The 12,137-nt window shown below is 40.7% G+C and overlaps 1 protein-coding gene across 3 annotated transcripts in view; it reads right to left on the bottom strand.

Annotated features, from left to right (window-relative positions):
* PRPF18 (pre-mRNA processing factor 18) overlaps positions 1-12,137 on the bottom strand; it is a 103,477-nt gene that overhangs the window by 53,471 nt on the left and 37,869 nt on the right. For all 3 annotated transcript variants that reach the window (XM_053895440.1, XM_053895441.1, XM_053895442.1), the window contains one exon: positions 7,657-7,729. The gene's annotated coding sequence lies outside the window, so the exon portion shown is untranslated. The remainder of the gene's footprint in view (positions 1-7,656; positions 7,730-12,137) is intronic.

The raw sequence follows: 12,137 nt of genomic DNA on the forward strand, positions 1-12,137 counted from the left end.
CGTTCCCTCCCAGCTGCATCTCCAAGAACAGTCTCTAGGAAACCACGAACACTTGTATGCGGAAGAAAGAAATGCGTTGATCCGTAGGCACAGGTATTTTGGTTCATTTGTTAGGAGACTATTAACCCAGCATTCCAGTTTTTACAGGAGTCATTTTCATAAATATGGTTAGCCAGCCACTGCAGAGCCTGACCCAAACCTGGCAACACAAGCAAACCTGAATTTCAGGATGCTAAAGTTTAGGAGGAAGGGCTGAGATCCTGACTGGGCTACGAATACCCACGGCGCTGTGAAGCCCAGGCTGGGAGACCCGCTGGCAGTGCCCACGGATGTCTCTGTCTCGAATTCGTGCCGAGATCACACCAGAGGGCACAGTCCATACACCCCGTCAGCCCCCTTCCCTTCTTCTTGGTTGCTTCTCGTCCGCTGTGCTCTCCCGGCTATTCTCTTTGTACTGTTTCCTTAGTGGGATGCGGGCAACAAATGAAATAGAGAGAGGGCTGAGGAGAAAAAAAATTCAAGACCAGGAATAAGTAAGGAGAATTAACCTAGGATACAAAAAGCACTGAAGGAAATATGAGAAATTCCACCTGCGGCACAATGGTAATAAATCCAAAAACCCAAAAGATACGATTTCTCAACAAAAACTTAAGCTACCAAATTTGTTCTGCCCAAAGTAGAAAACAGAAATAAGCAATTGCAGCGGAGAGAAAGAAAAGGGGATTATAGATTCCCCATTCAAAAAGCACTAGAACCAGGGCGCCGGGGCGGCTCAGTCGGTTAAGCGTCCGACTTTGGCTCAGGTCATGATCTCACATTTGTGGGTTCGAGCCCCGCATCGGGCTCTGTGCCGACAGCTCAGGGCCCGGAGCCCATTTCAGATTCTGTGTCTCCCTTTCTCTCTGCCCCTCCCCCACTCGTGCTCTGTCTCTCTCTCTCTCTCTCTCTCTCTCTCTCAAAAATAAAAACATTTTGAGGAGGGCACTTGTTGGGATGAGCACTGGGTGTTGTATGTAAGGGATGAACCACAGGAATCTACCCCCAAAACCAAGAGCACACTGCATACACTGTATGTTAGCCGATTTGACAATAAATTATATTTAAAAAATAATAAAAACATTAAAAAAATTTTTTTTAATTTAAAAAGCACCAAATCCTGATGTGTCCGTTGCATATGATCTTTAAAGAACAGAAATTCAAATTTTCTGGCTCAGAGCCCCTCTCTATTCTTAAAAATTCTTGAGGACCTCAGAAAGGCTTTGTTTACATAAGTTAGAACTATCGATACCATACTAGAGATTAAAACAGGAAAAAAAACTCATTGAAAAGGTGACATATTCATATAAATCATTTTGTGAAAAATATTTTCAACAAATTTAAAGTGAAGAATGGTATCTTTTACATTATTGTACATCCCCTTTTTTTTTAGAGACAGAGAGAGCAGGGGAGAGGCAGCGGGAGAGAGAGAGAAAGAGAGAGAGAGAGAGAGAGAGAGAGAGAATCCCAAGCAGGCTTCACACCGGCATGGAGCCCGCCAGGGAGGAGCCCAAAGCAGGGCATGATCCCACGACCGTGACATCACAACCTGAGCCAAAACCAAGAGTCAGACTGTCAATCAACTGAGCCACCTGGCGCCCCTCCTTTTTTTTTTTTTTTTTTTTTTTTTTTTTTTGGTGTGTCAGCCTCTTTGATGTCAGGCCTAAGTAAAAAAAGAAATCCAGATTCTCCTATCTGCTTCTGCATTCAATCTGTTATAATATCTTATTTTATTCGAACTACATGAAGAAAGTCTGTTCTCACACAGATATGTAGGTGGAAACGTGAATATCTTTATTATTTTTTTTTAAGTAAGCTCTACACCCAACGTGGGGTTTGAACTCACGACCTCCGGATCAAGAGACACATGCTCTACTGACTGAGCCAGCCAGGTACCCCAAGAAGACTGTATTTATCAGATAATTGTGGACATTCTTCTTTGATGGTACACCCAAACACGACAAGTGGTAGTTTTCTTTTTTTTTTTTTTTTAATGTTTATCCATTTTTGTGACAGAGAGAGAGAGAGAGAGAGAGCACAAGCAGGGGAGGGGAGGAGAGAGGGAGAGGGAAACACAGAATGTGAAGCAGGCTCCAGGCTCTGAGCTGTGGGTACAGAGTGCGCTCACGAACCCCGAGTCATAACCTGAGCCAAAATCAGATGCTCAACCGACTGAGCCACCCAGACACCCTGACAGGTGGTAGTTTTCCAAAAGTTAGTTGCAGTGTGGAATTCATCAAAAACCATATTGGTAAACTTTTCATACTCCTTTACATTAAAATCCATTGGCCCATCTTGAAGTTTGAATGTATCTTTTAGTTGCACATAATTTTGTAACATCATGCATTGGTCATTTGGAAAATATTAGTTCACTGATTCATGTGAATCTTCCAAATGTTGACACTCTTTACTACACAATATTTTTAAAACCACATCCATTAATATCACCCCTCCATCTCATCAGAAAAGCCTTTTAATTATTGGGAAGCTATTAAGCTCATGGTGGCAGACACAATTTACTAATTGCAAAATGCTAATTTTTACTGAAAGCTCATATTTTATCACTAGCAACAAATATTGCCCTTTGTTTTCTCTAGGCGACAGGCTCACTTTGTTGATTTGCAAGAAAACATCTGCCAAATATCCAAATCTGAATTCCCAAATCTGAATAACTGTATTTGACCATTGGTTATTCTTTTTTTTTAAATTTTTTCAATCTTTATTTATTTTTGAGAGAAAGAGACAGAGTGAGAGTGGGGGAGGGGCAGAGAGAGAGAGGGAGACACAGAATCTGAAGCAGACTCCAGGCTCTGAGCTGTTAGCACAGAGCCCGATGCGGGCCTCGAACCCACAAACGGCGAGATCACGACCTGAGCTGAAATCAAGTCAGACACTTAACCAACTGAGCCACCCAGGTGCCCCTTTTTAAGAACATTTTTAAGTGAAACTGACTTCTGTGTGTGTGACCACATGGGGATGTAGAATATGACTCCCTGTGCAATTTAATGACCTCGTTCGATTCCTACCAACACACCAGCAAACTCGCTATTGCCTTTGTAAATTCAGCGCCAATGTCCACTTTTGAAAGGTAATATATAAATTCCATGTTTCACTTATAATTTTCACAGAGCAGGGTTTCATAATGGGAGATAATTATCTTAAAGATCACGTGGAAATAGACGTTTCCAATAATGGTCATGAAAATGGTGAAAAAGTGTAGGAGATCGTTGCTTTGGGTCTGAAGAACTTACTGCTCCAGGGACTGCTGTCCCACCATAAACAACTAGAAAAGCAGTTGTAAACTAAACTGTTTTTCAGACATTGGACAACAGACTACAATCAGGCTCTGATTCCTAAGAGAAGGAAAACAAATGAGGTGAGCCCAGCCCTGGATTATTACCTGGAGACAGTTTCCAGGATACAGCACAGGTACAGGAAACCTAAACAGGGCCAAGTTGTCTCACCGACATCAGGAAAAAGTGCGGGCAGATTGAGGAAGCTACATTTGTGGGGCAGAGCACCAGAGACGAGAGAGGTGTCCAGGGGGAGAGCTCGAGAGATCTGCAGAGGGGACCCTTCAAATCATTGGCAGATCAAATCCTGATCTGCGTATGTTTGGATTTAAAAAAAGATTTTTTTTAATGTTTACTTTTAGAGAGAGAGAGTGTGTGAGTGGGGGAGCCGAGAGAAAGGGAGACACAGAATCCAAAGCAGCCTCCAGGCTCTGAGCCGTCAGCCCAAATCCCAATGTGGGGCTCGAACTCACAGAGTAGGAGATCATGACCTAATCCGCAGTCAGACGCTTAACCAACCGAGCCACCCAGGTGCCCCTGCTCTGCATATGTTTGGATGAAACTCCCAAGACTGAGTAAGAACCACCATAAAGCAGTGGGCCATGCAACGCCCAGAGTCTACACAGGAATGGACATTTTCCAGACACAGAATAAAATCTTCAGAAAGGAATCACCCAAGTTGTGTGCCTAAATTATCCTAGACTGAAGACTGCTTTGATTCACCCTAACACAGCAGAAAAGCAAGCCTCAAAAGGATCGCACTAATTCTAAGTAACTTAACTGCCCGTCAGATCACAGGCTTGTATTTTTGAAGGAATACAACAAAATCCCACACCCAACAGCATAAAAATCCAGCGTCCTGAGATCCAAACACAATTGCCAGACATGCAGAAAACATAATCCATATCCAGGACAAAAACCAATCAATATAAAATCACCTAGAAATGACAGAGATGATGAAATGGGAGAGCTTCTAAACCAGCAATTATAAATATCTTCTAGATACTCAAGAATCCAGAGGAAAACATAAACATAATAAAAAGAGAAATGGAAGAAAACAAGACCCAAATGGAACTTCTAGAGATGAAAAACACAATATCTTAAATTAACAAAAAAGTATACACAGCATGAGTGACCAGTAGAACAATATCAAGCAGTCTAGCGTATCTGTAATTGGGGCCTCAGGAAGTCATAGGTGGGGGGGGGGGGGGCTGGATATTTCAAGAAACAATGGGCAGAATGTTTCTAAATTTGATGAAGACTAGAAATCACACAGATCCAAGAAGCTCATGAACCCAGGAGAAAACCACACCAAAGCCCAATATAATCAAGTGAGACACAGCGATAAAGGAATATTTTAAAGCTGCCCTCCCAGAAGTCATTACATAAAGAGCAAAGAAAAGAATGACTGCAGAGTTCCTGTTAGAAATCACACAAGCTAGAAGACAAAGGAACAACATTTTTCAAGTATTGAAGGAAAAAACTGCCAGCCTAGAATTCTACACTCAGCAACAGTATCCATTAAAAATGGAAATGAACTAAAGATTATTTTTCGACCAAAAAAAAATGTTGAAAAGATTTATCAGCAAGCCTGCACTACAAGAAATGCTGAAGTTCTTCAAATGGAAGAAAAATAAAGCAAAAGAACTAAGAATAGTACAGAAATGCTGAACATGTGGATAAAATATAAAAGATGTTTCCTAATTTTTTAACATCTCTAAAAAAAAAAAGGCAACAGAGAAACAAAAGCAAAAATGAACTACGGGGACCTCATCAAGATAAAAAAAGTTTCTGCACAGTGAAGGAAACAATCAACAAACCTAAAAGGCAACTGACAGAATGGGAGAAGATATTTGCAAATGACATATCTGATAAAGGATTAATATCCAAAATCTATAAAGAACTCATCATACTCAACACCCCAAAAATAAATTATCCAGTTAAGAAATGGGCAGAAGACATGAAGAGACATTTTTCCAAAGAAGACATCCCGAAGGCTAACAGACACATGAAAAGATGCTCAACTCATCATCAGGAAAATATAAATCAAAACCATGTTGAGATACCACCTCCCACCTGTCAGAATGGCTAAAATGAACAACACAATAAATAGCAAGTGTTGGCGAGGATGCAGAAAAAGGGGAACCTTCTTGCTCTGTTGGTGGGAATGCAAACTGGTGCAGCCACTCTGGAGAACAGTATGGAAGTTTGTCAGAAAGTTAAAAATAGAGCTACCCTACGATCCAGCAATTGCACTACTAGGTACTTATCCAACGGACACAAAAATGCTGATTCAAAGAGGTACATGCACCCCAATGTTTACAGTAGCATTATCAACAATGGCCAAACTGTGGAAAGAGCCCAAATGTCCATTGACTGATGAATGGATAAAGAGGATGTGGTATATATATATATATATATATATACAATGGAATATTACTCAGCCACCAAAAAGAATGAATGCTTGCCATTTGCAATGACATGGATGGAGCTAGAGTGTATTATGCTAAACAAAACAAGTCAGTCAGAGAAAGACAAATACCATACGATTTCACTCGTACACGGAATTTAAGAAACAAAACAGATGAACATATGGGAGGGGGGGAAGAAAAAGAAAAAAGAAAGAGGGAAACAAACCACAAGAGACTCTTAAAGGTAGAGAACAAACGGAGGGTTGCTGGAGGGAGGGAGGTGGGGAATGGTCTAGGTGGGTGATGGGTATTAGGAGGACACTTGTTATCATGAGCACTGGGTACTGTATGTAAGTGATGAATCACTGAATTCTACTCCAGAAACCAATGTTGCATTGTATGTTATCTACCGAGAATATAAATGAAAATCTGAAAAGAAAATAAATAAGTAAAAGAAAGGCAACAGACTATTTACATCAATAATTGCATTAAATATAAATTGCCTAAACAGCATACTTGAAAAGTAGAGATTTTCAGGTGGACTTAAAAAAAAACCCCAAGGCCCAATTATAAGATGTCCACAAGAATCCTAGTTTAAGTATAAAAACACAAATAAGTTAAAGGTGAAAGGATACATGCATGCCACCACTAATAAAAAGAAATTGGGAATGGCTATATTAACATCAGACAAAGTGAACTTTGGAATAGGGAATATTATTAAGGAGAAAGAGGGATATTTTATAATGATAAAGATGTTGAAGTATTGAGACGACATGCAATCCTAAATGTACATGTATCTAATAACATAGCATCAAAATACATAAGCAAAAACTGTTAGAATTGAAAAGTAAACAAGTCAACAATTATAGGTAGAGATTTCCCTATATTACTATCAGTAATTGATAGAATAAGTGGACAGAAAATCAGTACGAATACAAGAGGCTTGAACATTACCCAACTAACATGAGCCAATCAAAATTTAGAGAATGCTGTAGCCTGAACTTCAGAATGCATACATGCTCTTTTACTTAATTTTTCACGTGAGCTCTACACCCAACATGGGGCTTGAACTCATGGCCCTGAGATCAAGAGTCACACGCTCTACCAAGAGAGCCAGATAGATACCCCTATACACGTGCTCTTTTAAAGTCCAATTGGAATATGCACTAAGACAGATCATATTCTGGGACGTTAAACATGTCTCAATAAATTCAAAACAATTAAAACCATACAGTGTATATTTTCTGATAACAAACTAAAGTAGGAATCAGGAACAGAAAAATAACTAGCAAAATCCCCAAATAACGGAAATTAAATACACTTATAAATAACTCATAGAGTCAGAGAAGAAATCACAAGTGAAATTAGAAAGTATTTCAGGGGCGCTGGGGAGGCTCAGTTGGTTAAGCATCCGACTTCGCCTCAGGTCACAATCTCACAGTCTGTGAGCTCGAGCCCCACATCAGGCTCCGCGCCAACAGCTCAGAGCCTGGAGCCCACTTCAGATTCTATGTCTCCCTCTCTCTCTGCCCCTCCCCACTCACTCTCTGTCTCTCTCTCAAAAATAAAATGAAAACATACAAAAAAATTTTTTTAAAGTATTTCAAACTGAATGAAAATGAAAACACAAGACATAAAAATGCAGAAATCTGCAGGCCTTGATAGATTCACTGGAGAAGTTACCAAATATTTAAAGAAGCATTATCACAAATTTGGGACAGTTTCTGCCAGAAATGGAAAAGGAAGGAACGCTTCCCACCTCATTTTATGAGGCCAGCATTCCCCTGATACCAAAACCAAAGACAGTACAGAAAAAGAAAATAATAAACCAGTATCTCTCATAAACTTCAGACACAAAATTCCTTAACAAAATGTCGGTAAATGGAACTCAACAATGTGTAAAAAGAATCACGTACCTTAATGAAGTGCTATGTAAGGCTGTGTTTCAACATCCAGGAATCAATCAATGTAATCCACCATACCAATCAGCTAAAGAAGAAAAAGCATGTGACTTAATTGACAAAGAGAAAAAAAGCATTTGACAAAATCCAACACCCAAAGCCAAAAGACAGCAAACTTGGAAAAAGAGCATTTACCAAAAAACTACAGCTAATATCATATTAAATGGCGAAAGACTGAATGGTTCCCCATTCGGTTGGAGAAAGAACCCAAATGTATGCCAACTAATAAACGGATAAATAAATTGTGGTACAATCCATTCAAAGGAGTACTATTCTGCAATAAAAAAGGAACAAATAGCTAAGACAAGCAACAACATGCAAAAGTTATAAAACATTGTGCTAGGTGAAATATCCTGGACACAAAATACCATAATACTGCATGATTCCATCCACATGAATTTTTAAAGTTTTTTTTTAATGTTTACTTATTTTTGAGAGGGAGAGAGACAGAGCATGAGTGTGGGAGGGGCAGAGAGAGAGGGAGACGCAGAATCGGAAGCAGGCTCCAGGCTCTGACTCCAGGCTCTGAGCTGTCAACACAGAGCTGGATGCGGGGCTCAAACTCACCAACTGTGAGATCATGACCTGAGCCGACGTTGGACGCTTAACAGGCTGAGCCACCCAGGTGCCCATGCACATGAATTCTTAAACAGTTAAAACAATAGTGATAGAAAGCAGATCAGTGATTGCCAGGAGCTGGGGTTTGGGCTGACAATTGAATACAAAGGGGCAGGAAGAAATTTCTGGAGGCGGGGGCGGCGGGGGGGGGGAGGATGGAAATATTACATATCATGAAAAGGTAGAAGAGACACTTCTAGAACCTCCCTAAACTCCCTATCATCTGATATATTCCACACTCCGACCGCACTTAACAAGCACTACCATTCTTTTCTCTTGTCTGAATCACCACACCCAAAAGTATACACACTTCACCAGTATTTGGAGGAAGGCCCTATTTGTGACAATAGCTGCTACAGTCCACAGCACCCAAAAGGAGGGACAAACATTGCGAGTTGGCAATGGCAGTGGTCATGAGAAAAGCTGGCTACAAACAGCCCCCAAGTGTTAGAAAAATCTATCAAGACACATTTATATGCTGTATTTCACCAATTTTAAGATGCTCTTTTTTTTAATATACATACACATTTTAACTTCTCTGAAACAGGGACGCATCACCTTTCAGTTCCTGACACCATGCCATTAAAATTGGGTGTGCTTCTTTTTCTTAGTGGTAGATTTCTTGTAATGGTGAACCTGAGAGTTGACGGCTTCCACAGTGTCCATAACTGCAGAATGGCTGGGCAGCGGACGCACAGGGTTCTGCTGTGGCTGACAAGGGTAAGATAGCAGAGATGGGAGCCACGGCAGAATCAAGACTGGAAGCCACGTCCTGGGCCGGAGTCTCCATGTCACGTATGGAATCATCAGCCCTGTCGCCGCCTATTTCTGTCCCCGGTTAAGGCCAAGGGGGATACCCTGGCAGACGGTGCCAACAGACTTCGGAACAGGAAGTCGCTACTAGGAGTGGCTGGAAGAGATAGTGGTCGGGCAAGGTAACAAGAGCAGGTCGCCTCTCCAGCAGGTGGCATCACAAACAGAAAAGACAGATATAACGGACTTGGGCCTGGCTTACTCAAGGAAGAGCGGGGTCAGCTAAGTGCACTGTGAAATTCAGTTAACTAAGGACCTTGTTACTGTGCTGCTAGTGGACTAGGGAACAGAGGCTCAGTACTTTAATTACTGAATCCTTCTGGACTTCAATTTCTTCATCTGGAAAATGGGGAATAATAGTAATACCTACCTGAAAGAATTAGTGTGTTGGTTCAAAAGAGTTAAAGGCTAAAAACAGGGCCAGGCATATGTAAGTACTCAATGCTTTTACGTTACCATTATGGTCATTTTCGTAAATATTTTATTTTTTTTGAAAGAGAGAGAGAGAGTAAGGTAGGGGCAGAAAGAGAAGGAGAGAGAGAATCCCAAACAGGCTCCTCACTGCCAAGGCAGCGCCCGATGTGGGGCTCAAACTCACAAACTGTGAAATCATGACCTGAGCTGAAATCAAGAGTCAGATACTTAACTGATTGAGACACCCAGGTGCCCCTCCATAACTATCTGAAAATGCATCCATTCACTTATTCATTCTTTCAACATTTGTTTAGCAGTTAGGATGCTAAAATCTGAAGAGTGTCTTGTTCGCTACTGTTCGTTATGTCTTATTAATTCATTTAGCGATGGCCGGTAGCAAATGCCAATTCCTCTTGATTCTTACCGATCTTCCTCAATATATTTATTTCTGTTTCGTCCTCCTGCCAGTCAGGCAACTGATCGAACACAGGGCCAGAGGTTTTTACTCTTTACATTAAAACCAATACTACTGACTCATCATAAAATATACAGTGTCAACAATGACTTAGAAAGATACTTAAGACTGAAGAAAGAAAAATCGAAAATGGCTTTGTCACATAAGGAGGTGTGCCTGTAGGTCAGTCAGTTGCAAAATAAAAATAATACTTCACTGGCAAAGATTTGGAGAGAAACAAATGAGATGATGGATGTCAAAAGGCATAAACTTATTATGATGAATAGACTCTTAATCATAATAGGTTTTTGTTATCCAAAGTAACATATACTCCTGAAACTGATGTTATTTGTCAATTATATCTCATTTTAAAATTCTATTTATTTATTCAAATTTAAATCCAAGTTAGTTAACATATAGTATAACACTGATTTCAGGAATAGAAATCATTTAGTGATTCATTACTTACATATAACACCCAATGCTCACCTCCTTAATGCCTCTCACCCATTTAGCCCATCTCCCTGGATAAAATGTAGTGATTAAATGTATTTACTTAGTAACTTCCTACTAAAAAGTCCCCATGTTTAATTTTCCAAATTCCTGAGAGAAACAAGGGACAGAAACGATATATTACCCTGAGTTTATATACGAGTTGTTACTGTATTGATGACATTGTCCAAGATGTATAAATGGGCACTCATGCTAAATCTAGAATCTGTACTTCCTATTTCCCAAATTTGTGTTTCTCCCCTTGGATACTATGCCTCTCAACCTTTCAGAAGAAAAAGACATACACAAATACTAGAGGTTTCTCAATCCTGGCTGCTCATTAGAATCATCTGGAAGCTTCAGAAAAACACTAATGCCCAGGCTTGACCCCAGACCCATTACATCAGAATCTCTGAATGTGGGGCCCAGACATCGGTCATTCTAAGAGTTTCCCAAGGGATTCTTACGTGTATCCAATGTTGAGAATCACTAGTAAAGAATTAAATATCAGCTATGCAATTTGAAAAGCACATGTGTACCCTTTCCAATGTCAGCTTTTCTCCTGAAACGGTTCTGTTGAGTACGTATTCCATACAAGGCATAGCACTAAGTGTTGACTGTCATGGCATCCTTTTTTCTGGATCCCCATACCCTTTATTTGTACTTTTCTTGTGGCTAATAGTCGGCCTTGGTGTAGTTATTTTTGTACTTATTTAAACCATCTTTTAGAATATCCCTTTCTTGGGGTGCCTGCCTGGTTCTGTTGGAAGAGCATGTGGCTCTTGGTCTTGGGGTCATGAGTTCGAGCCCCACGTTGGGTATAGAGATTACTAAAAAAACTAATAAACTTTAGAATATCCCTTTCTTGAAGAGAAGAACTATGACAGTGCCCTTTAATGGGAGTCCTCTGCTAGGTGTTTTAGTTGCCCACTCTTATCATTTCACCTTGGAATGGCCCTGTATCTCACCATCGCAGCCCTCACTCCTGCCATGTACCTCCTCTCTGACTATCACACCTATTTTCTTTTCCTGTATTCGGCTCTCACCTCTACATACTTTACTTTTGTTCTCATGCAATTCAAGTTTATGTATTTATTTTGAGAGAGAACACAAGCAGACAGGGGCAGAGAGAGAGAGAGAGAGAGAGAGAGAGAGAGAGAGAGAGAACCCCAAGCAGGCTCCATGCTGTCAGCACAGAGGCTAACATGGGCTCAATCCCACAAATGATGACATCATGACCTGAACTGAAATCAAGAGTTGGACACTTAAGCAACTGAGCCACCCAGGCACCCCCATTTGTCTTCATTCTTTCAAATGTTTTATCCCCCAAATATTACTTGAACAGCCCTACTATTCTTCCTCTCCCTCCATAGCTCTTCCCTGGCATTTTTGCCCTTTCCCACTTCCTCATCCCCTCTCCCTATCACTTAACCACCTGTCTTCTAAATTCCCTCTAGGGGGTATTAACCCTATTCAAAGGTATATGTTGCCCATGGGATGGATTTGGGGTGTTCAGGAGCATTGCTTCTGGTCATTTCTGGTGAGGTGCTCAATTAACACTAGACCCCAAAACAATGAAAAGTATAGCAGCTGGCGGAGGAGAACCTAATCATTCCATACTGGGCAGGCGGGGTGGAGGACAGGT

Source organism: Panthera pardus, unplaced genomic scaffold (genome assembly GCF_024362965.1).
Source record: "Panthera pardus isolate Hobbes unplaced genomic scaffold, ASM2436296v1 HiC_scaffold_6, whole genome shotgun sequence".
NCBI classification, from domain to species: domain Eukaryota; kingdom Metazoa; phylum Chordata; class Mammalia; order Carnivora; family Felidae; genus Panthera; species Panthera pardus.